The sequence below is a fragment of the Podarcis melisellensis genome (genome assembly GCF_964234715.1).
Source record: "Podarcis melisellensis genome assembly, chromosome: Z".
Lineage (NCBI taxonomy): Eukaryota > Metazoa > Chordata > Lepidosauria > Squamata > Lacertidae > Podarcis > Podarcis melisellensis.
This window is the reverse complement of record NC_138547.1, coordinates 31,019,137-31,040,485: the sequence shown is the minus strand read 5'-3', so window position 1 is coordinate 31,040,485 and position 21,349 is coordinate 31,019,137. Positions and strand designations below refer to the sequence as shown.

Sequence of the window (21,349 nt, the reverse complement as noted above, 5' to 3'; positions counted from 1 at the left end):
TGGTATTTTGACGTTGCTTATATTTGTGTGTATTTTATACCATTATGTTAAAGTTAAACATTTCTATGGGGAAAAGGTATAGGTTTTTTTCCTCAGAGGGAAGGAGGAACAGATTAGCTAAGCATGGAAGAGGTAACCGTGTTGGACCAAGGGGTGGAGTTTATGGGCAATCTATCCGGAAGACATTTGTATTTCGAGGAGTTAGTGGTCTGACCTGGTTACCCTTCCTGCCTTCTCTTCCTTCTCCCTCTCAATCTCCTGAGCCGTGTATCAGGAGATTTTTAATGCTGGATGTTTTTAGATATGCTGTAAGCCCCCCAGAGTCCCTTGGGAAAGCCAGCCAAATGGGTGGGGTATAAAGTTGATGATGATGATTTATTTGTTCATATAGCTGATTGGATTGATCTTTATTACGGCCATTGGCCCGTCACACGACAGTTTCCCATACCACCATAATGTACTTGAACCTCCAAATTTAAAACCGCCAAAACTTAGAAAGAAAAAAAAAGACAAGAACCAAAGCAAAACAAAAACAAAAGATCAACATCATACATTACAATAAATTTGTAACATAAACATCGCCCTCTGCTCATAAATTAATAGAAGACATAAATGGTGATATCACCTAATTACATCCTAAAACATAGATCATGGTTTAAAGGGATTATCCGAGCCACACAAGAGTCCGTTTCTCTTTTTTAGGGATAGGACGCTGATCAAGAATCTGGCAACCATGAGTGATCTTAGGGGGTCATCATCATTTAATAGATATCTCAGTTTGGCTTCAGTCGTATCATCGGCAATTCCCTTAAGATATTGAGCAAGAAACTTGCTCCTGGCCGATAAGTGAAAAGCACAATCAAGAATTATGTGATGCAACGATTCCGGTGCCCCACAATTACAATCACATAAGAGCGATATCTGTCCATTGGAGAATCTATTTCTCAGCACGTTCGATGGGAAGGTGTTGAATCTTGCCTTTACAAAGGCATATCTATGAGCCAAAGAAGTTAAGGAATTCAAATAGTTTGGGAGCCTTAAGAGGGGTAATAAACCAAGGTTTAGAGGGTGAGCAGGACATATAGCTGATAACTGTGGGTTTAGAGGTGAGCAGGACATATAGCTGATAACTGTGGGTTTAGAGGTGAGCAAGACATATAGCTGATGTCCGTACAGAAACTGTGCAAAAACTTGCAATGTGTATATTTTAAAAGGTGAATACTACAATCACAGTTGCAAACCTTTCTTTTTGCATGGTGCCTAGTCACTGATCTAAGTGACAGCGGGATTCTGTATAGGAGCTACTCCTGGATCACACTGGATTGATGGCATTCACTGTGCCATCAACTCAATATATTTTTAAAAAACGATCCCCCCCCCGATGTGGGGCGGAATTTAGTTCACAAGAATGGTCAATTTCAACCCGGTGATTTTCATAAGGGGAATACTGAAGAGAGAAATGAGAGCCTGTTTCAGCAGTGTCAGCCCATTGAACAAGGCATCTACACCACAAACTTCAGGGATTTCACTAAAAACAATTTTAAAAGGAGCCCTAAGATATGGCAATAGCTGCTGGAAAAGTTACGAGTCACTGCACATTGTCTTTGTCATAGTCTTTTGTTAGCCATCTGTTATCAGGCCATCAGCTACAGGGTCATACAATGAAAATATTTTTCCATGCTCCTATATTGGGACAAAAAAAGAGAGGCACTAGCGGTTTTTTAAACAAACTAAACAGCTGATATTATTGTCCCTTGGTAAAACCAAGTCACCCCATGATTTCTTAGACCAAAAAAGCATTAGAAACCAACATATGTAAGGGCAGTACAGAATTGACCAAGTGTGAAGGCTGGAGCACTTAGAGGTGACGCACACAAAATGTAAGCCACAAAGAGCAACGTGAAGGTGTTTCCATGAGATGGCTACCTTTGTGCCTCAAGGTATAATGTGCATATTGGTTGGCATTCCAAACCATTCTTCCCCATGGCATGGCAAAGTCTAAGAAACACTTGCAGTATCACAAAGATGGCTGGGCAGCCAAGTTAAAAAAACCACCACCACCAAGCCAGCAGCACCTCCTGTATGGCAATTATGTGTGCCAGCTCTCACAATCCTATTTCTCAGAAGCAATACAGTGCAAAGTCTCTGAGGTTTATGAGGCTCTTGCTGATCCGCTGTCTAGGCTTTGAGTTGCACCTCACTGGGCGGCAGCCTATGTAGTTTTCTGCCACATTGCCCCTCTTTGACAGCATGGATGACAGAATAGTGGAATTCCCTCTCCTTGTTCAGCTTGCGGAAATCGTCTGCCCTGTGGTTGGCAGCATAGTCTATGGACCTCAGCGAGGTCAGGAGCCCATAGTACTAAGCTTTTCAATTTCTTGTACTAAGCTTTTCAGAGAGGGACAGGCACACGAAAGGGTTGTGAAACACGAGTCAAACAATAGTATGATGCAGCCTTTTTTCTGTTAGAATCCCCTCTTCTTTTTTTGTTAATTAATCCCTGAATGAACCTCTCTAATGATTGTGCCTGATAAAGCACTGCATCTTTCTTCTCTCCTTTTGCAGACCGAATGAAAATCCAAATGTTTTTCTTTTTCTTTGTTGTTGTTTTTTTGGATGTGAAAAATAACTGTGGGTTTAGTCCAGGACAGCCCTGTTCGACACCTCCGTAGACAAAATTAATCTTCATTGTCCTTTATTTTCCCAGGCTAGCCGAATAAATCAAGTAGATCAGGGGGCTCTGTCAGGTCAAACTTCAGTTTCGTACTCCTTCTCCTTCCAGCATTCCTGATTCTCCTCCCCCATCTTTCTCTTTTCTCCTGCAGCCTGTCTTGGCGAGACACCATTTTTTAACTGTGTCATAAAAATTCCTCAGCGTCCACCGATCTTTTTTCCATCTCCCACACAGCTCTTAAACTTCTGCTTATGCTTCTTAAAAAAACCCGCAACGATCTTGTTTCTTTCTGGAGTGGAGGATTATTTTTATCACATCATATAAAGAAAAAAAGAGTTTTTCCTCCACCCCCCTTCGTTCCAAACATACAATCTCTTGGTGATGACATATCAAAAGATTTACTTATCCATCCGTCGCTCTCAGTCGCAGAGATCCATTATTCAGCAGCCTTATCTGTCGAGCATTGCTTGATATATGTGCTTCACGTTCATTTCCAATCATCTGTTTCCAATTATAAATCCACACTGAAGCAACCAGCACGCGCTAATCGGAATCGGCGTCAGGAAGAGCTGACCTCACCGAGGGCTTGTGCCAAGTGTTCTGCACCCCCATCTCTCGGATCAGGGGGTGCATTATGAACACCGCTGGCAAGACAGGGTCCCACCACATCCTGGTGGGAAGGGAAGGCTGCCTACTTCCCATAGCAGCCCCTAAACTACCTCGTGTGGGTCAGAGAGATGTTATTGTTGGCCATCTTCCAACGCGCCCCCTGGTGGTCCCCAAAAATATAAATTTGTTCCAATCCTTTTGAAACAGTTCGTCACGCTGAGTCCAGATTATGTCTTCGAACTCCATCATCTTGACCTGACGGTCTTCCAGTGAACTTTATATTCAAGCCCCACGGAATGAAGAAATCATAACAACTATCGATAGGGATCATACAGACCAGCATTCATTTTTGATAAAGCTCTGTTTCAACATTGTCCATTCGAAAGACGACTAGAGGTCTCAGGAGCCCCTGCCACTCATGCGCACCCTAATCCACTACTGATTAAATTCCTTTTTGTTCTTTTTTCTGAGAGTGCACAAGGTTCTTGTCTTAATTACAAAATAATCAAATTACAATGTAATACAGAGACTTTTTACACACAGAATATTAAAATGGTTTCCTAACAGAAGGTAAAGGAAAAAAATGATTTTTTCTTTTCTTCATTAATAAACCACTTATTCGTTTTTAAGCTATTGTTATACAAAGTTGCAGGACGTACACAATTTTCACTCGATAGGGTTTTCTCTTTCCCCCACCCTCCTTTTCTTATCTTTTATTTTTTTGTAAGTGCAAATACTAGATTTCTCTCTCCACCTTTTAAGGCAAGTTAAATGTGATACTGCAAATTTAAATTCCTTCTTTGTATCTCCAGCACAGTATAATCTCAGTCTAGTAATTTACAATCCTGACACAGCAAAACTCACAGTTTCAGCTGCACACATTGTCTTACTTCCAACCTTGTCAGCGTGTGTGCTGATACTTTGTATGTGTGTGTTGGGTGTGAGTGTGCTTTCCTTCTATGGACATTGCAGCCTGCAACTTCTCTTTGTTTGGACCTCCAGTGGACACCAATCAATCCTAGAGTTCCACTCCTATGCACTAAAGAAAATTCTGGAACCCTTTTTAAAGCTTCCGGGAACTTTTATCTGTTTCTTAAAGAATGTTTTCCTAACACCCCCTCTCATTCTGTTGTTGCTTTCAATGTTTGTCTTTCTTTCTCTTAACAAAAAACTTCCATCACTGGTTCTCCAGTTATTTGCTTGTCCTAAATATTTTACTTTGTTCTCTTAGTTGTTTTGCAAACTCATTTTCCCCAAAATTATTGTAGCTGCCCCATCACTATCGCCTCCACCAGTTTGTCCCAAATGGGGGGGGGGGTAATTAACATTCCAATTTCTCCTCCATTTTGCCTTGCTAGCCAGTCCCATTTCCTTGTCACTGTTTGGTCAAATTCCTCAATGTGACCGAAATGCGTCCCACTCGGCTACTTGTGCCCAGCACAAAATTTATTGTTTTGTCCCATAGGCTGCCTTAAGATGTGATGAAAAAACTAAAGATTTTGCTCTAGTTGGCTATCATTCCTTCCTCTTGGTTAAAAATTGTTTATTTGTTTGGAAACCTGATGCCCTGCAGTATGGAAATAGATATAATCAAATGTTTCCCCTTCGCTCTCATCCATCTTCGCCTCATCTACCAGGCGCAGCCATTTATATTTGTTGCATGTCCCTTGCTGCTAACAGGGCCCTGGGCTTCCCACAGCTGCTGGTGACCGTCATTTGCGGCCCCACAGCAACAGCCCAGCAGTGGGGGATGCCGGGCCCCCGAATATTGGGGGAACTGAGACCCTGTCTAGAAATACTGAGGGGGCTTTTAAAGCCCTGGGTGGCCAGGAGGTCTGGTCAGTGTGCCCTGCCTTGTACCTGCAGACAGTGATTCTGACCAACTGAGGCAATAGGTCCTCAGCAGAGATTTAGCTCTGCTGGGATCAGTAGATTCTGTAAATAGCAGGGGCATGAAGAATTGAATGGTTTTGTGCCATAGGCTGTATTTAGATGTGGCGATTATTGTTTAGGTGTTCCTGATTATTCTGTTAGGGCTTCTGCCCCCCCCCCCAATGTTTCTTTCACACTACATTACCTGTTGTTCCATGGAACTGTGTTTTTTTCCATCTTTTACAACGGAAATGGGGCTGCTGCAGTTGGAAAGATGCCTTACTTGGTTATATGGCACAAATGGTTTGAGGCCCATGCTCTTAAATCTTAAGACATGCCTGCAAGGAGGCGTGGGCCAGCTCTGACACTGAGCAGTCCGCATCTTCTGTCCTTTGGGTGCAATCAAACTGCAGAATCTGAACTACACACGGTCTGATAGCCCAGTAATGCACCATTGAATTTTTCTTGAAAAATCTGTGGGCCTGGTGTGACACAATATCAAATTTCATTGGACAACATTGTTTTTCACACATGCATGCTTCTCTTCCCCCCTTAAAATGGAAGCAAGTAAGTAAAGATACACTGCCTCCAATTCTCATAACCCTTAGTTTTTCATAGGCACCTGTCTGCAAGGTCATCCATCAGGGCGACCAAGATAGACTGTCCAGCACATTCAGGTTGACAGTGTTGCTGCCGCCGTGGCAAATGTGGAGCCGTTTAAGTAATTGAAAAGCTCTTGAATCACAGGGTTTGCGTTGTATGCCTGTAGCACTTGATGGCGTGAATCCATCTTGCTATAGAAGAAGGCTGAAGCGTTCATGTAGCTGATGTCTGTACAGAATCTGTGGGAAATCCTGTAATTCTATTTACCTAGCATAGAGGAAGGGGGGTGGGATGGTGGGGGCTGCGGAAACCACCCCTATGCAAATGGCCACGTGGACCAGCAGAGCAGGGAGGACGGGGTGAATGTGGCCCCATGGCATCCATGACGAATTGATGCCAAATTTAGTTTACGGTTATTGGCATAATTTTGGCCAGAATGAAAAATCCAGATAAATGTGCTTGGAATTCTTCAAGTCCAGAATCTGGCTCTCGTGGATCCCTTGCTGGCTGATTCCAGGGGCTGCAAATGGTGTCATTGTAACTCCTGAAGGAGGCATTCCTGGCTGATAGGAAGGGTGTGAACAGTGTGGCTATACAACCTGATTGCATGTTTACAAGGGAATCGATTTTTGTGCAGAAAAGTGCTGAAAAGGACATTTGCCAATGCCTTTTTGCGATGCAGTTTCACTAGAATGGTCACTTCTAACCTGGTGCTTTTCATAAATAAGGGGAATACTGAAGAGGTGAAATCAGAGCCTTTGAATAAGACACAAACGCAGGTGAACAGCCACATCCACACCAGAAACTTGAGGGTGTCCACAAAGTCATCCATTGGGGAGAGGCAGTTGAACTCCTAAACTGTGCTGTTGAAGGGGCCAAGCAGCATAAGGGTGTATCTTTGGAGAAGCAACATCTCAATCTAAGTAACCCCTTAATGGCTAGCCAATCTAAGGGCTTTTCGAAAAGGGATTTTATCTTGGTGCAGAAAAGGAGTGATGAGTACATACAGCTTTGCTGCTTTCCAAGCAGAGCGCCCTCTCTGGCTGTTAGGACCCCCTCCTCTTTTTTGTTAATTAATCCCTAAATGAACCTTCCTAATGACTGTGCCTGATGAAGCCATGCTGTTGACTTCTCTCCTCTTGAAGCATAAACTCTGCTGATGTATGTTAAGAAACTGCAGCAGGAATTGCAATATGTGTGTGTGTGTGTGTATGTATTTGGTTTTTTTAAAGAAACACCAGCTTAAGATTTATTATGCAAAAAGCTTTTATGAAAAGTTTTTTTAAAAAACACACACACCAAAGGAAGTAGAATTTATGGATGAAGAAATCAACCTTCCTGACAAAAAAGGATACATGTGTGTTCTTTCTATTAGAGTTGAGCAACAAAAACCATGAGGCAAAACAGCCCTAAGACACCTCAGTTTTCATGTTCTTGAAAGTCCCCTTCACCCCAAAAAAATTATGTTAAAAAACTATAATCCAAAATATGCATACAAGCTGCATATATGCAAAGTTGTTGGAGTTTTTTGTTGCCCCTTTTTTCTGAGCAAATGACAGATCTGTCCACATTTGTCACAAGTTGCTGCATTGTTGGAAGTGTGTGATTTCAGTAAGAAATCTCATGACCAGTAAAATAGCATGAAGAATCTGAGTGTTCAGAGCTTTAATAACAATAATTATAATAATAATTATCTGCCCAGTCTGACACACAAACACCACAAAATTTCTTCTTCTGCAAAGTTTCTTCTTGTTTAATACAGCCATATGATAGTTAGTGAAAAGTGGGCTTGCTTTCAACACCCCCACTCCCTGGCCTGCAAATTTTGTTTTCAGGCCGTTGGAAGAGAATAACAGATTGAGGGCACAAAGTTGTTTCTGGAAGGCCAGTCAAGGCATCTGAAACTGCCTGGCCAGACCCATGTTCTACAGTTTATCTGGAAGAGAATGGTGGAGGTCTCTCCATTACTGGATGCACGGGGTTAAAACATCTGATCCTTTCCCCTGTTCATGTCTCTCTTCTATCTCCTGTCTCATTGGAGGGAACCAAATGCCAGGATTCCCCACTTGCAGTCTGTTTTAAGAAGTTAGTGGCAGAGATTCCTCTCCTCTTTTGAGCAAAGTTCGGATGCCCGCTCTGCAACTTTTAAAGAGAGTAGGGAAGTCTCAGCTGTGGGCGGATCTTGCCCCTTCTTCGCCTGTTCCTCTAGCACGATCTGCAGGTCAAAGATATAGTCGATGACGTGCTGCAAGATTTCCACTTGGCTGACTTTGGGGCCTTGCGGGATCCTGGGCACCTGCTTGCGCAGCTTGGAGTAGCAGTCATTCATGTTGTAAAGGAGGGTCTTGGGCTCCTCCTGAGCCGGGCTCTGGTTTTCTTTTTTTGGCAAGACTCATTGCATTTTATTGAAGGCCTGTGCAGCAGGAGTCACTGGCCGAGGGGCTTCGTTCTGTTGTTCGTTCCCTGGGTGATGGTGAGGCTCTGATTAGAGAGGCAGCACACAGCTTGCTTCCTAGCAGATCCTGACTGATCTGACGGGGCTGATTCCGTTCATGGCCACGAAGGAGGAGAAACCAGCAGGGATTTGCAGAAGGGCAAGATTTCCTTCCTTAAGGCGGGAGAAGCAAGCAAGCAACCTCGAGATACTGCCCCTTGCTTGCCAGCCTGGTTGATTTTCTATTGTGTGCACGCAGAAAATGCTTCTCTTTGCAAAAAAGCCCCATGTATATATTTTAAAAACAAAAATGCTACCTTTGCAGTAGCAGATATTTTCTGATCCTTTCCCCAGTCAGGGTCTTTTCTCTCTCTCTTCTTCTATCTTCTTTACAACTGGAGAGGACCTATGGAATCTATGACGTGTTGCAAGATTTCCATGGCTGATTTTGGTGTTTTGCATGTTAAGACCCCCAAGACCTCCCCAAATAAATACACAATTGATGCCAAATTTAGTTTAAGGTTATTGGCATAATTTTGGCCAGAATGAAAAACCCAGATAAATGTGCTTGGAATTCTTCAAGTCCAGAATCTGGCTCTCGTGGATCCCTTGCTGGCTGATTCCAGGGGCTGCAAATGGTTTCATTGTACCTCCTGAAGGAGGCATTCCAGGCTGAGAGGAATGCAAACGCACCCTCGGCAAATGTGGAGTGATTGAAGTAACTGAAAAGTTCAGTGCTGGCAGGGTTTGAGTTGTGTGGCTGCAGGTATCCGATGGGGTCTTTGCGAGGGATTCAGTCTGCTTGGAGAAATGGAGTGAGAAAGCACATGAAGATTACGGAAAAACTTGGAATGTGTCATAATGCAAAGTACTAATATTGCCGTAGTAAAACAAGCCAAGCTAAGAAGAGTTACTCAGGATATTCAGGATTGAACCACACGTCATTGGTGGGACATCTTTTCAGGATAGAGCCCTACCATGACCAACATTTTAAATTTGGCTTGGCACCCTGTGATTATACTGGTTTTTGGTATTTTGATGTTACCTATATTAGTGTGCATTTTATATGTTAAAGTTAAACATTTGTATGGGAAAAAGGTATAGGTTTTTTTCCTCAGAGAGAGAAAGAGGAACAGATTAGCAAAGCATGGAAGAGGTAACCGTGTTGGACCAAGGGTGGAGTTTATGGGCAATCTATCTGGAAGACATTTGTATTTCGAGGAGTTAGTGGTCTGACATGGTTACCCTTCCTGCCTTCTCTTCCTTCTCCCTCTCTACCTCCTGAGCCGTGTATCAGGAGATTTTTAATGCTGGATGCTTTTAGATAAAGATGATGATTTATTACATATAGCTGCTGTGCCCAAACTAAGTAAGCGTGCCCAAACTTGCAATGTTTATATTTTAAAAAGATGAATATTACAATCACAGTTGCAAACACTTTCTTTTTGCACTTTCTAAACATCTAATATTGTAGTCCCTTGATGAAACCAACTCACCCCATGATTTCTTAGTCTAAAAAAGCGCTAGAAATCAACATTTGTAAGGGCAGTACAGAATTGATCAAGTGTGAAGCCTGGAGCACTTACAAGTGACTCACACAAAATGTAAGCCACAAAGAGCAACGTGGAGATGTATCTAAGCAATGGCTACCTTTGTGCCGCAAGGTATAATGTGCATATTGGTTGGCATTCCAAACCTTTCTTCTCCATGGCACGGCAAAGCCTGAGAAAGGCTTGCAGTATCACAAAGATTGGCTGGGCAGCCAAGCTAAAAAAAACAACCACGACCAAGTCAGCTGCACCCCCTGTATGGTAGTTATGTGTGCCAGGTCTCACGATCCCATTTCTCAGAAGCAGTCTTTACAGAATTCTATCTTGTAGCTTTAAAAAAATATAAATATGGATATTGTTCAAGATATTTTAATTAAGGCTTCATTATTGTATACCCTTCATTATTTTAACGACTGTCAGGTGCTCAGAGGGGGGACGGGGGCAAGACTCCTTCAGCAGGGACAGATTGAGTTTATTTATAATTAGCTACTGACCTCCCTCGTAGCACCTGCTGCCAGTCTCTTCTGCATCTTGCTTGGCCACCAGAATCCAATGTATTCCAAACAGATTTAAATTGTGATCTCTGGGAGAAGACGAAGAAGAAAAAGAAATCTTTCCGTGCTGTTTATTTCCCCTCCACACCCCAACATTAATTAAAAAATAATAATTAAATCTTCCCTCATTTCTTTTTTTTTTTTTAAAGAAAGTTAAAAGAGATTTCTGATTAAATAATTCCGAGAAGAAAAGCTTTGATGCAAATTTACCTGCAAGACAGAAGTCACTGGCTTGTTGTGCGGCCTGTCCTTTTAGCTTTCTCTGTCCCTATGTGTTCTGAGGTGTTCATCCTCAGAAAAGGTTGAGCGCTTTAAGTGAGACAAAAGTTCTTTGATGGCTGGGTGTGAATTGTGGAGGAGATTATACATTTTAGATAGATATTTTCCTTTAGGCTGGGTTAGAGTTCCCTTTAGTTTTGATATTTCTCTAGCAACACTTGTGTTGAGGGGTTTAGGAATACCTGGCTGCGAATAACACAGGTGCATCCTCCACAAATTTGGAGTGTGTGCAGTAACTAAAAAGTTCATTAAAGGCAGGGTGTGAACTGTGTGGCTGTACCACCTGAAGGCATGTTTGGAACGGAATACATATTGGTGTAGGAAAGGCTGAAGCATACATACTGCTGATGTATGTAAACAAACTGTGGAGAAACCTGCAATTTTTTATTTGAAAAGGAAAGATAGTACTTGAGCAGCAGGCATGAAGAGGAAAACAGGAAATCCTGTAATTCTATTTACCTAGCATAGAGGAAAGGGGGTGGGATGGTGGGGGGCTGCGGAAACCACCCCTCTGCAAATGGCCACGTGGACCAGCAGAGCAGGGAGGACGGGGTAAATGTGGCGTCATGGCAGCCATGACGAAGCATTGTTCCAGGCCTCCATTAGCAGCAGCAGAAGAAGAAGAAGGAGGAGGAGGAGGAATGGACGGAGCAGCCATCTCTTTTCTGCTTTCCAAGCAGAGCACCCTTTCTGGCTGTTAGGATCACCTCCTCTTTTTTGTTAATTAATCCCTGAATGCACCTCCCTAATGACTGTGCCTGATGTAGCACTGCCTTTCACTTCTCTCCTCTTGCAGAGAGAATGAAAAACCCAGATAAATGTGCTTGGGATTCTTCAAGTCCAGAATCTGGCTCTTGTGGATCTCTTGCTGGCTGATTCCAGAGGCTGCAAATGGTTTCTTTTTCCTTTTTTTAATTTTTATTTCAAATCCAGAAAATATTACAAACATCAAATTCAAAATCCATACTCATTTCTAACACAAGCCTATTACATAGATTACCTAAATTAAAATATATCTAATTGCTCTTGGCTTGCTTTGCTCTATGTATATACAACACAATTAACAGATTATATTATAAATGATATTATAGGTTCCCATATACCCCCCACTCCCCTTCACCAATGTATGATCTCAATATTTTACTTCTTCCATCTTGTTGCGTTGTTATAATTTAATAATTATTCAATTGCTTCTACTATTATTTTCTTGCTTACCCTGCATGTTTTAAACATTCTCTATTAATATTTCAATTCCGGAACCATATTTTTTCATGTATTCCTTCACTCCATCCCACTTACTAATTATTCTCTGATTTGAGTGGCCTCTAATAATTGCTTTCAATTTTGCCATTTCTACAAACTAGTTTTTTTGCCATTCTAATAGTGATGGGATATTCTGGCAGCTGCTGTTGTGGAATAGATTTTTCTTGCCTTTGGGGATGTCATTAGATATTAGGCTGAAAGATTTCATGAGGTGATCTACAGCAGGGTTGGGCAGGATAATAGCCCCAAAAAGAAACTGTTCTTTAATCACCAACTGCCTCAGTCCCTCAAATGTATCTACCTCCTTGCAGACAGCCAAAAGTTGAAATTTTGCGCCACCTTCGCAGCTGCCAATGGTAGACTCAGAAGAAGCAGTTTTATCAACCTTCTGGAAAGCGCGTGTGTAGGTTTCCGCATACAGTGCATATCTTTGCAAAGCAAGGCGTTTATACCGTTCATAGTCTAGCGCATGGGACAAAGGAAGATGGCCCACGAGATCCGCCAATTCCCCACTAATCAATGCCCTCAGAAAAGACATATACAGTCTTCAGGGGACTCCCAGCAGGTTAGTTCGAATAAAGTCAGATAGCTCAGGAAATCCATGGGGGGTTTATACGCAGGGAAAATAGGTAAGTCAAAATCCCTCAGGGTAAACTCACGAGAAACGCGCACTGGAACCACATCTCGTGCCTCTTGGTCATAGCTGTACCTTGGGGCAGGGCGATAACTCGGGGCTTGTCCTTCCAGGCGCTGAGGTTCCTGCCCTTCATACCTGTAAGAGGGTCTGGGATGCTGCTCTTACCCCTCCTCTTCCTCGTACTGTTGAACTGGCCCGCGGGGCTCCCAAGACCTTCCTGGCGAGTATATCTGGGCTGCGCTAGGCGGTCGATACATCGTTGGTCAGCGACTTTCCTGGGGTGGGCGCTCCGGCTCTCGATAGTTGTCCTCTTCCCGAACCTCCCTTGTTCATTGCGGTGGTCCCTTGTAGTCATACTCCTCCCGTCTAGTCTGCGGGGCTGCAACAATGGAGTGACCCACTCAGGGATACTTTTCCCGACATAGGAATCCTCCCTGGGTACGACCCAGAACCTACTCAACGGCTTGGCCAGGCGAAAGCTCCATTCCCCTCGGCTGGGCCATCAGCAATGAACTTGACTCGAGGGGTTGAGGTTTGCAATTCACCCCTGGGTTTAACTTGGGACTTTTGCCAAGTACTAAGCTTTTCTTTTTAGTACTAAGCTTTTCAATATTTTGTACTAAGCTTTTCAGAGAGGGACAGGCACGAGAAAGGGTTGCGAAACACGAGTCAAACAATAGTATGATGCAGCCTTTTTGGCTGTTAGAATCCCATCTTCTTTTTTGTTAATTAATCCCGGAATGAACCTCTCTAATGATTGTGCCTGATGAAGCACTGCATCTTTATCTCCTTTTGCAGACAGAATGAAAATTCTGTTTTTTTGGATGTGAAAAATGTCTTTATTTTCAAGTCCCACTGAATGAAGAACTGTCCAAGGAATGGCTTTTCCCACCCTCTACTGGATGGTCCCTGAGAGGCGGACCAAGGCAATGCAAGCCACCACACTCACAACACTCAACACAGTGAATGAGAGCAGCAGGAAGAAGCTGTTTAAATTCTTTCTTGGTCTTGTTTTGCAGAGTGCATGAGGTTTTTGTCTTAATTACAAAAAAATCAAATTACAATATAATGCAGAGACTTTTTACACAGAGAATATTAGAATGGTTTCCTACCAGAAGGTAAAGAAAAAATATTCTTTTTTCTTTATTTATTAATAAACCACTTATTCCTTTTTAAGCTATTGTTATACAAAGTTGCAGGACATGCACAATTTTCCGTTGCTAGGGTTTGCTCTTTCCCCCACCCCCCATTTCTTATCTTTTCTTTTTTTGCTAAGTCCAAATACTAGATTTCTCTCTCCACCTTTTAAGACAAGTTAAATGCGACAATGAAAAGTTATATTCCTTCTTTATATATCCAGCACAGAATAATCTCAGTCCAGTACTTAACAATCCTGACACAGCAAAACTCACAGTATCAGCAGCACACATTGTCTTACTTCCATTGGCAGCGCACATTGTCTTGTGTGTTGTGTGTGTTTGGTGCGAGTGTGCTTTCCTTGTACGGACATTGCAGCCTGCAACTTCCTCCCTTTATTTGCACCTCCAGTGGACACCAATCAATCTGAGAGTGCCACTCCTAGGCACTAAAGAAAATTCTGGAACCCATTTTAAAGCTTCCAGGAACTTTTATCTGTTTCTTAAAGAACGTTTTCCTAACACCCCCTCTCATTCGAACAGAAACAATACAGTAAACGGGGCTGCTGCAGTTGGAAAGATGCCTTACTTGGTCATATGGCACAAATTGTTGGAGCTCCCTGGTATTAAAGTTTAAGACAAGCCTGCAAGGAGCACTCTGAATGTTTTGCCATTTGGGTGCAATCAAACTGCAGAATCTGAACTACACATCTGAACTTCCCATTCTTCTACCTCATTCATGACTAGCGGGCCATTTCCCTTGCCAGTCCCACTTCTCTGTGAAGTTATATCTCTCGATGTGACCGAGATGTGTCCTTCCACATCTGTCACATGTCCCGCTCGGCTACCTATGGCATGCGTCTCTTACAGCTGATTGTGGCTGTCATTTGCTTCCCCATAGCAACAACCCAACAATAATTCTTGTAGCTTCCCCACCGCTATCGTCTCCACCAGTTTTCCCCAGATTTGGAGAGGGGAGGGTAATTTATTATATACATACTTTGCTTTCAGACTGCACTTCAAATGTGCAAAAGCATACACTCTGACAGCACCAGAAAAAAACAATAAGGTTAACAGTTTTTACCTGTTACAGATAGGTAGCCGTGTTGGTCTGCCATAGTCAAAACAAAACAAAATTCCTTCCAGTAGCACCTTAAAGACCAACTAAGTTAGTTCTTGGTATGAGCTTTCGTGTGCATACACGTGTGTGTATCTGAAGAAGTGTGCATGTACACGAAAGCTCATACCAAGAACTAACTTAGTTGGTCTTTAAGGTGCTACTGGAAGGAATTTTTTTTAGTTTTTACCTGAATTGTCACATTGTGTTAAAACAACAACAACAAATGTTTATTCGGCTTTACGCCCATCATGAAACACAACACAGCAAAACAATGTTAAAAACAATGAGCTTCACAGAAAACAGAACATGGAATCTAGAAGCATCCTCAGTTATATGCTAACACTTGATTGTAGTACTCTGACTCAACAAAAGAAATAGAAATCCAACATAATCATCACAATTCACTAGTCTCTTCAAGACTGTATTTTCTTTCCAGTGTTTGGTCTCCTGCTATCTATGTAGAAATACACCTTGGGTAATTAAATTTACAGAAAGCCAAAGCTGGGGGAAAATCGGGGGCTTATGAAAAATAAGATTTTCTACATAGCTTCCCCGCCGCTATCGTCTCCACCAGTTTGCCCCAGATTTTTTTTGGGGGGGGAGTAATTAACATTCCAATTTCTCCTCCATCTTTGCCTCGCTGGCTAGTCTCATTTCCTTGGCACTGTGTGGCCAGGTTTCTCAATGTGACCTAGATGTGTTCATCTACATCTGTCGTATGTCCCACTCGGCTACCTGAACCCTGAGCCAAATTAATTGTCTGGTCCCATAGGCTGGCTTAAGATGTGGTTTAAAAAACTGAGGATTTTGCTCTAGTTTGCTCTAGTTAGAGTTGCCAATCATTCTGGTTGCTTCCCCTTGGTTAAAAGTTGTTTATGTGTTTGGAAACCTGTTATGGTGAGAGAAATAAATATAATAAAGGAGGGATAAATCAATCTTGGTGTAGAAAAACCCCCAAGACACTGCAAAACCCTGTAATATGTTCATGTAGATGTGTTCATCTACATCTGTTGTATGTCCCACTCGGCTACCTGCACTGTGAGCCAAAATAATTGTTTGGTCCCATAGGCTGGCTTAAGATTTGGTTTTAAAAAACCTGTGGATTTTGCTCTAGTTTGCTCTAGTTAGAGTTGCCAATCATTCTGGTTCCTTCCTCTTGGTTAAAAGTTATTTATTTGTTTGGAAACGTGTTATGATGAGGGTTGTAGGGCAAGGAGGAGTAAATGGGGAGCATAAGGAGCCTGGGAAGACAGACAACCACACACACCTGGCATGTTCCAGCCAAGGTTCTCAGTTGCAAACACCTTTTCTTGTATGTTGTCTTGTCTCTGATCCAAGTGACAGCAGACGGCTGCATAGGAGCTGCTGCAGGATCACACTGGGTTGATTGCCTTTCTGGAATTGCACACTTCCTGGAGGTGGCCAGTTCCAAAAGTGGGCTCTGGCAGTTCAGTGAAATACTTGCGGACCACTTCGGAGGTTTCTTGAGAGGAGTTCTTTAATAGCAGGGTTTGAGTTGTGTGGCTATACCACCTGATGGCGTGTTTGTAAGACAATCCTGGCGTAGAAAGAGGGAGGAGTGTACATATAGCTGATGTACGTACAGAAACTGTGGGACAACCTGCAATTTTATATTTTAAAAAGATCAATAGTACAATTGCAGTACCAAAGATTTTCACTGACTGTAGCCAGTTGCAGCAGTTTCAGACCATTGAACAAGGCACCAACAGAGGTGAACACTCACACTATAAACTTTTTAAAAATATTTTAATTATTTTTTTTGTACCACAATTCTTTTATTATTACCGCTACCACCATCATTTTGAAGGGAAACCCTTCCAGTCAATTGGTCCTTTAGTCATCTGCAATCCCCTCCCAGCAGTATCAATTTTGATATACAAAAGTGCCAAACATACTGAGAATATGTTAAGTTTGCAAAATCATAGAAAAAGCCTGGAATACAGAAAATCCGTTCATATGCAGCTTGTACAGCCATACAGCTTCCAATAAGTTTGGCATGCCTACTTTCAATTTGCAGCATTGAACATTCGTTCCTTTATCATCTGCTCCAATTTAACTTCATCAGCAACAAACTTTCTGATTCCACAAGACAATTTCTACACAGCCATTTGGTCCTCATTATGGAGACAACAGAATGTCTTCTCATTTGTAATAAGCTTTTCATTTTGTCAGAATGCATCTCTTGTAACTTCAATAATGGAAAGCATTCTGTGGTTACCAATCTTGTCGTACTCCTCTTCTTCCTCCTCCTTTTCATCTCAATATTCCAGCGGTTCTTCCTCTCCCCCCCCCCCTTTTGAGAAAAGGTCTGGGTCATCCGAAAAATCTACCTGCAAGACAGAAGTCACTGGCTTGTTGTGTGGCCTGTCCTTTTAGCTTCCTCTGTCCCTATGTGTTCTTTGATGGCAGGGTGTGAATTGTGGAGGAGATTATACATTTTAGATAGATATTTTCCTTTAGGCTCGATTAGAGTTCCCTTTAGTTTTGATATTTCTCCAGCAAGCCCTATTTTCCTTGTCTTTCATTCAGTTGGAAGTATTGGAGCCAGCCTTTCAAATATATATGTCAAAGTCCTTTCCTTTTAATTTATTAATTTCCCCCTCTAATAACATTTTATATTTTGCCCAATTTCCCTTTATGTTTTTCTTCTTATCGCCAAAGGCTTCGATGGGTAAAATGCACCAAGGGGTTGTAGGTTCCAGGAGATATTTATATTTTATCCATGGTTTATATAAGGTCTGAGTTGTGTGGCTGCACCTTCTGGTCAGGTGTTGGCAAGGGATTGAATCTGGGTGCAGAAAAACAGAAAGGACACTTGTGTTGAGGGGTTTAGGAATACCTGGCTGCGAATAACACAGGTGCATCCTCCGCAAATTTGGAGTGTGTGCAGTAACTGAAAGGTTCATTAAGGGCAGGGTGTGAACTGTGTGGCTGTACCACTTGATGACAAGTTTGGAAGGAATCCATTTTGGAGCAGGAAAGGGGCTGAAGCATACATATTGCTGATGTATGTACAGAAACTGTGGAGAAACCTGCATTTTTTTATTTTAAAAGGAAAGATAGTACTTGAGCAGCAGCTATGAAGAGGAAAGTTTTAGGATATGGGGGAGGAAAGTGGGAGTAAAAGAATGTGGGGAGAGGCAGAAAACCACAGATGTCCAGCACATTCAAGTTGACAGTGTTGCAGACTATTTAGAAATACTGAGGGGGCTTTTAAAGCCCTGGGTGGCCAGGAGGTCTGGTCATTGTGCCCTGCCTTGTACCTGCAGCGGGTGATTCCGACCAACTGAGGCAAGAAGTCCTCAGCAGAGATTTCGCTCTCCTGGGATCAGTAGATTCTGCAAATAGCAGGGGCATGAAGAATTGAATGGTTTTGTGCCATAGACTGTATTCAGATGTGGTGATTATTGCTTTGTTTTTCCTGATTATTCTGTTAGGGCTTACTTGCCTTACTTGGCACTCTGAATGTTCTGCCATTTGGGTGCAATCAAACTGCAGAATCTGATTTACACATCTGAACTTCCCATTCCTCTCCCTCATCCACGACTAGTGGGCCATTTCCCTTGCCAGTCCCACTTTTCTGTGAAGTTATATCTCTCGATGTGACCGAGATGTGTCCGTCCACATCTATCACATGTCCCGCTCAGCTACCTATGGCATGTGTCTCTTACAGCTGATGGTGGCTGTCATTTGCTTCCCCATAACAGCAACCCGACGGGGGATGTTGGCCCCCTCAATATTGGGTGGATTGAGCCCCCATGGCCAGGATTCAACCCAGATGGGAATGCATTTAATTATCTGTGTTTTCCAATAATTCTTGTAGCTTCCCCACTGCTAGAGTCTCCACCAGTTTGCCCCAGATTTTTGGGGGGGAGGAGTTAATATTCCAATTTCTCCTCCATTTTTGCCTCACTGGCTAGTCCCATTTCCTCAGCACTGTGTGATCAAGTTTCTTAATGTGACCTAGATGTGTTCATCTACATCTATCGTATGTCCCACTCGGCTGCCTGTGCCCTGAGCCAAATTAATTGTTTGGTCCCATAGGCTGGCTTAAGATGTGGTTTTAAAAACGGAGGATTTTGCTTTAGTTTGCTCTAGTTTGAGTTGCCAATCATTCTGGTTGCTTCCCCTTGGTTAAAAGTTGTTTATTTGTTTGGAAACCTGTTATGGTGAGAGGAATAAATATAATAAAGGAGGAATAAATCAATCTTGGTGTAGAAAAGGCCAGAAACTGTGCAAAACCCTGTAATTCTATATTAGAAAAATAGTACCATTGAAGTAGCAAATATTTCCACTGACTCTAAAACTTAGTTAAGACACACGGCCTGAGGGGTTGAGGTTTGCGCTTCATCCTGGGGTTTTTATTTAGACCTTTGCCACTGCATTTCTGAAGGAAAGGGGGGGGGAGAAGCAGGGGGATAAAGGGTTGTATATAAGAGTATTTGATATTTCTCCAGCAAACCCAAAACCAGCAGCAGAAGCAGGACAAGACGGAGCAGCCAGCTCCTTGCTGCTTTTCAGGCAGAGCACCCTTTCTGGTTGCTAGGATCCCTTCCTCTTTTTTGTTGTTTAATCCCTGAATTGCACCTCCCTAATGACTGCGCCAGATGTAGCACTGCCTTTCACTTCTCTCCTCTTGCAGAGAGAATGAAAAATCCATTTGTGGGACATCTTTTCAGGCTGGAGCCCTACCATGACCAACATTTTAAATTTGGCTTGGCACCCTGTGATTATACTGGTTTTTGGTATTCTGATGTTGCTTATATTAGTGTGTGTTTTATATGTTAAAGTTAAACATTTGTACGGGGAAAAGGTACAGGTTTTTTTCCTCAGAGAGGGAAAGAGAAACAGATTAGCTAAGCATGGAAGAGGTAACCGTGTTGGACCAAGGGGTGGAGTTTATGGGCAATCTATCCGGAAGACATTTGTATTTCGAGGAGTTAGTGGTCTGACATGGTTACCCTTCCTGCCTTCTCTTTCTTCCCCCTCTCGATCTCCTGAGCCGTGTATCAGGAGATTTTTAATGCTGGATGTTTTTAGATATGCTGTAAGCCCCCCAGAGTCCCTTGGGAAAGCCAGCCAAATGGGTGGGGTATAAAGATGATGATGATGATTTATTTATTACATATAGCTGATGTGCATACAGAAACTGTGGAAGAACTTGAAATGTTTATATTTTAAAAAGATGATTACTACAATCACACTTTTTCTGTTTGCACTTTCTAAACGGCTAATATTATAGTCCCTTGATTAAACCAAGTTAGCCCATGATATCTCAGACCAAAAAAGCAACATTTGTAAGGGCAGTACAGAATTGACCAGGTGTGAAGGTTGGAGCACTTACAAGTGACACACACAAAATGTAAGCCACAAAGAGAAGGTGTTTCCATGTGATGGCTACCTTTGTGCCACAAGGTAAAATGTGCATATTGGTTGGCATTCCAAACCATTTTTCTCCATGGCACGTCAAAGCCTGAGAAAGGCTTGCAGTATCACAAAGATGGCAGGGCATCCAAGTTAAAAAAAACAACAACCACTAAGTTAGCAGCACCCCCAGTGCAAAGTCTCTGAGGTTTATGAGGCTCTTGCTGATCCGCTGCCTAGGCTTTAAGTTGCACCTCACTGGGCGGCAGCCTATGTAGTTTTCTGCCTTGTTTCCCCTCCTAGACAGCATGGAAACCATGTGATTCAGCTTCAACTGGATGACAGAGTAGTGGAATTCCCTCTCCTTCTTCAGCTTGCGGAAATCGTCTGCTCTGTGGTTGGCAGCATAGTCTATGGACCTCAGGGATGTCAGCGAGCCCGTAGAGCTTGCCCAGGAGCACTGGGAAGACAGTGAAGAAAGTGACCGAGTGCTAGATGAAGTTGAAGAGGCCTTCCTAGAAATGGGAGATACTTCTTTAGATAGCAGCCTCTGACTGTAAAACTTAGGGGCACATGGCTTGTGGGCTTGAGGTTTGCACTTCACCCTGGGATTGTAGCTTGGACTTTTGCTGAGGGGTCAAGAGGTGAGGAATTTGAGTCTGGTCCTTCCACAGGTTGGGAAGAAGGAGGTGGGAGGCTGTCTCCAATCTGAGAACAGAACAAGTGAAGTTCAGGGTTGCAAAAGTCGGAATGGGCATTGTGATTCTGCTCTCTTCTCCTTCCAGCAGTTTCCTGTAGGTGGCAATCTCAATATCAAGAGCCATCTTTACATTCAGCAGGTCTTGGTACTCATGCCGATGACGAGCCATTTCTTCCTTCATGTTTTGGATCACTTCCTGGAGTCGGGTAATGTTGTTCAGGGGCGCCGACTTATAAAAAATATTGGGGGGGCCCAAGACCTCCAAACCGCTGCTGCTGGGGGAACGAAAGGGGCGAGCTCCAGGCTGCCTCGACCTTAAGTGAACCTGTGAGGGCCCGCCCTTTGCAGCAGCCGATTGGCTGCCGCCGTGGGCGGTGAATATTAATGAGCTAGGGGGAATCCCCGCTTCTCGCGGGGCTGACGCCAGCCCTGCAAGATTGTTGATGGGTCGAGAGCCCGCAACCCCACCCCCTCTCTAGATCGGGAGTGGCTTTGTTTTAACTCATTACTGAATGTATTTTAAAAGGTAACTA

The 21,349-nt window shown here is 42.9% G+C and overlaps 1 protein-coding gene and 1 pseudogene across 13 annotated transcripts in view; one reads left to right on the top strand and one right to left on the bottom strand.

The window, feature by feature from the left end:
• LOC309362013 (putative G-protein coupled receptor 34) overlaps positions 1 to 21,349 on the top strand; it is a 302,268-nt gene that overhangs the window by 210,059 nt on the left and 70,860 nt on the right. The window lies entirely within an intron of this gene.
• Positions 7,779 to 8,612, bottom strand: LOC309361355 (DNA-binding protein inhibitor ID-3-A-like; annotated as a pseudogene). Its single transcript has 2 exons — positions 8,190 to 8,612; positions 7,779 to 8,124 (listed from the first exon to the last, which is right to left on the bottom strand). The product of its transcript is annotated as a DNA-binding protein inhibitor ID-3-A-like (transcript).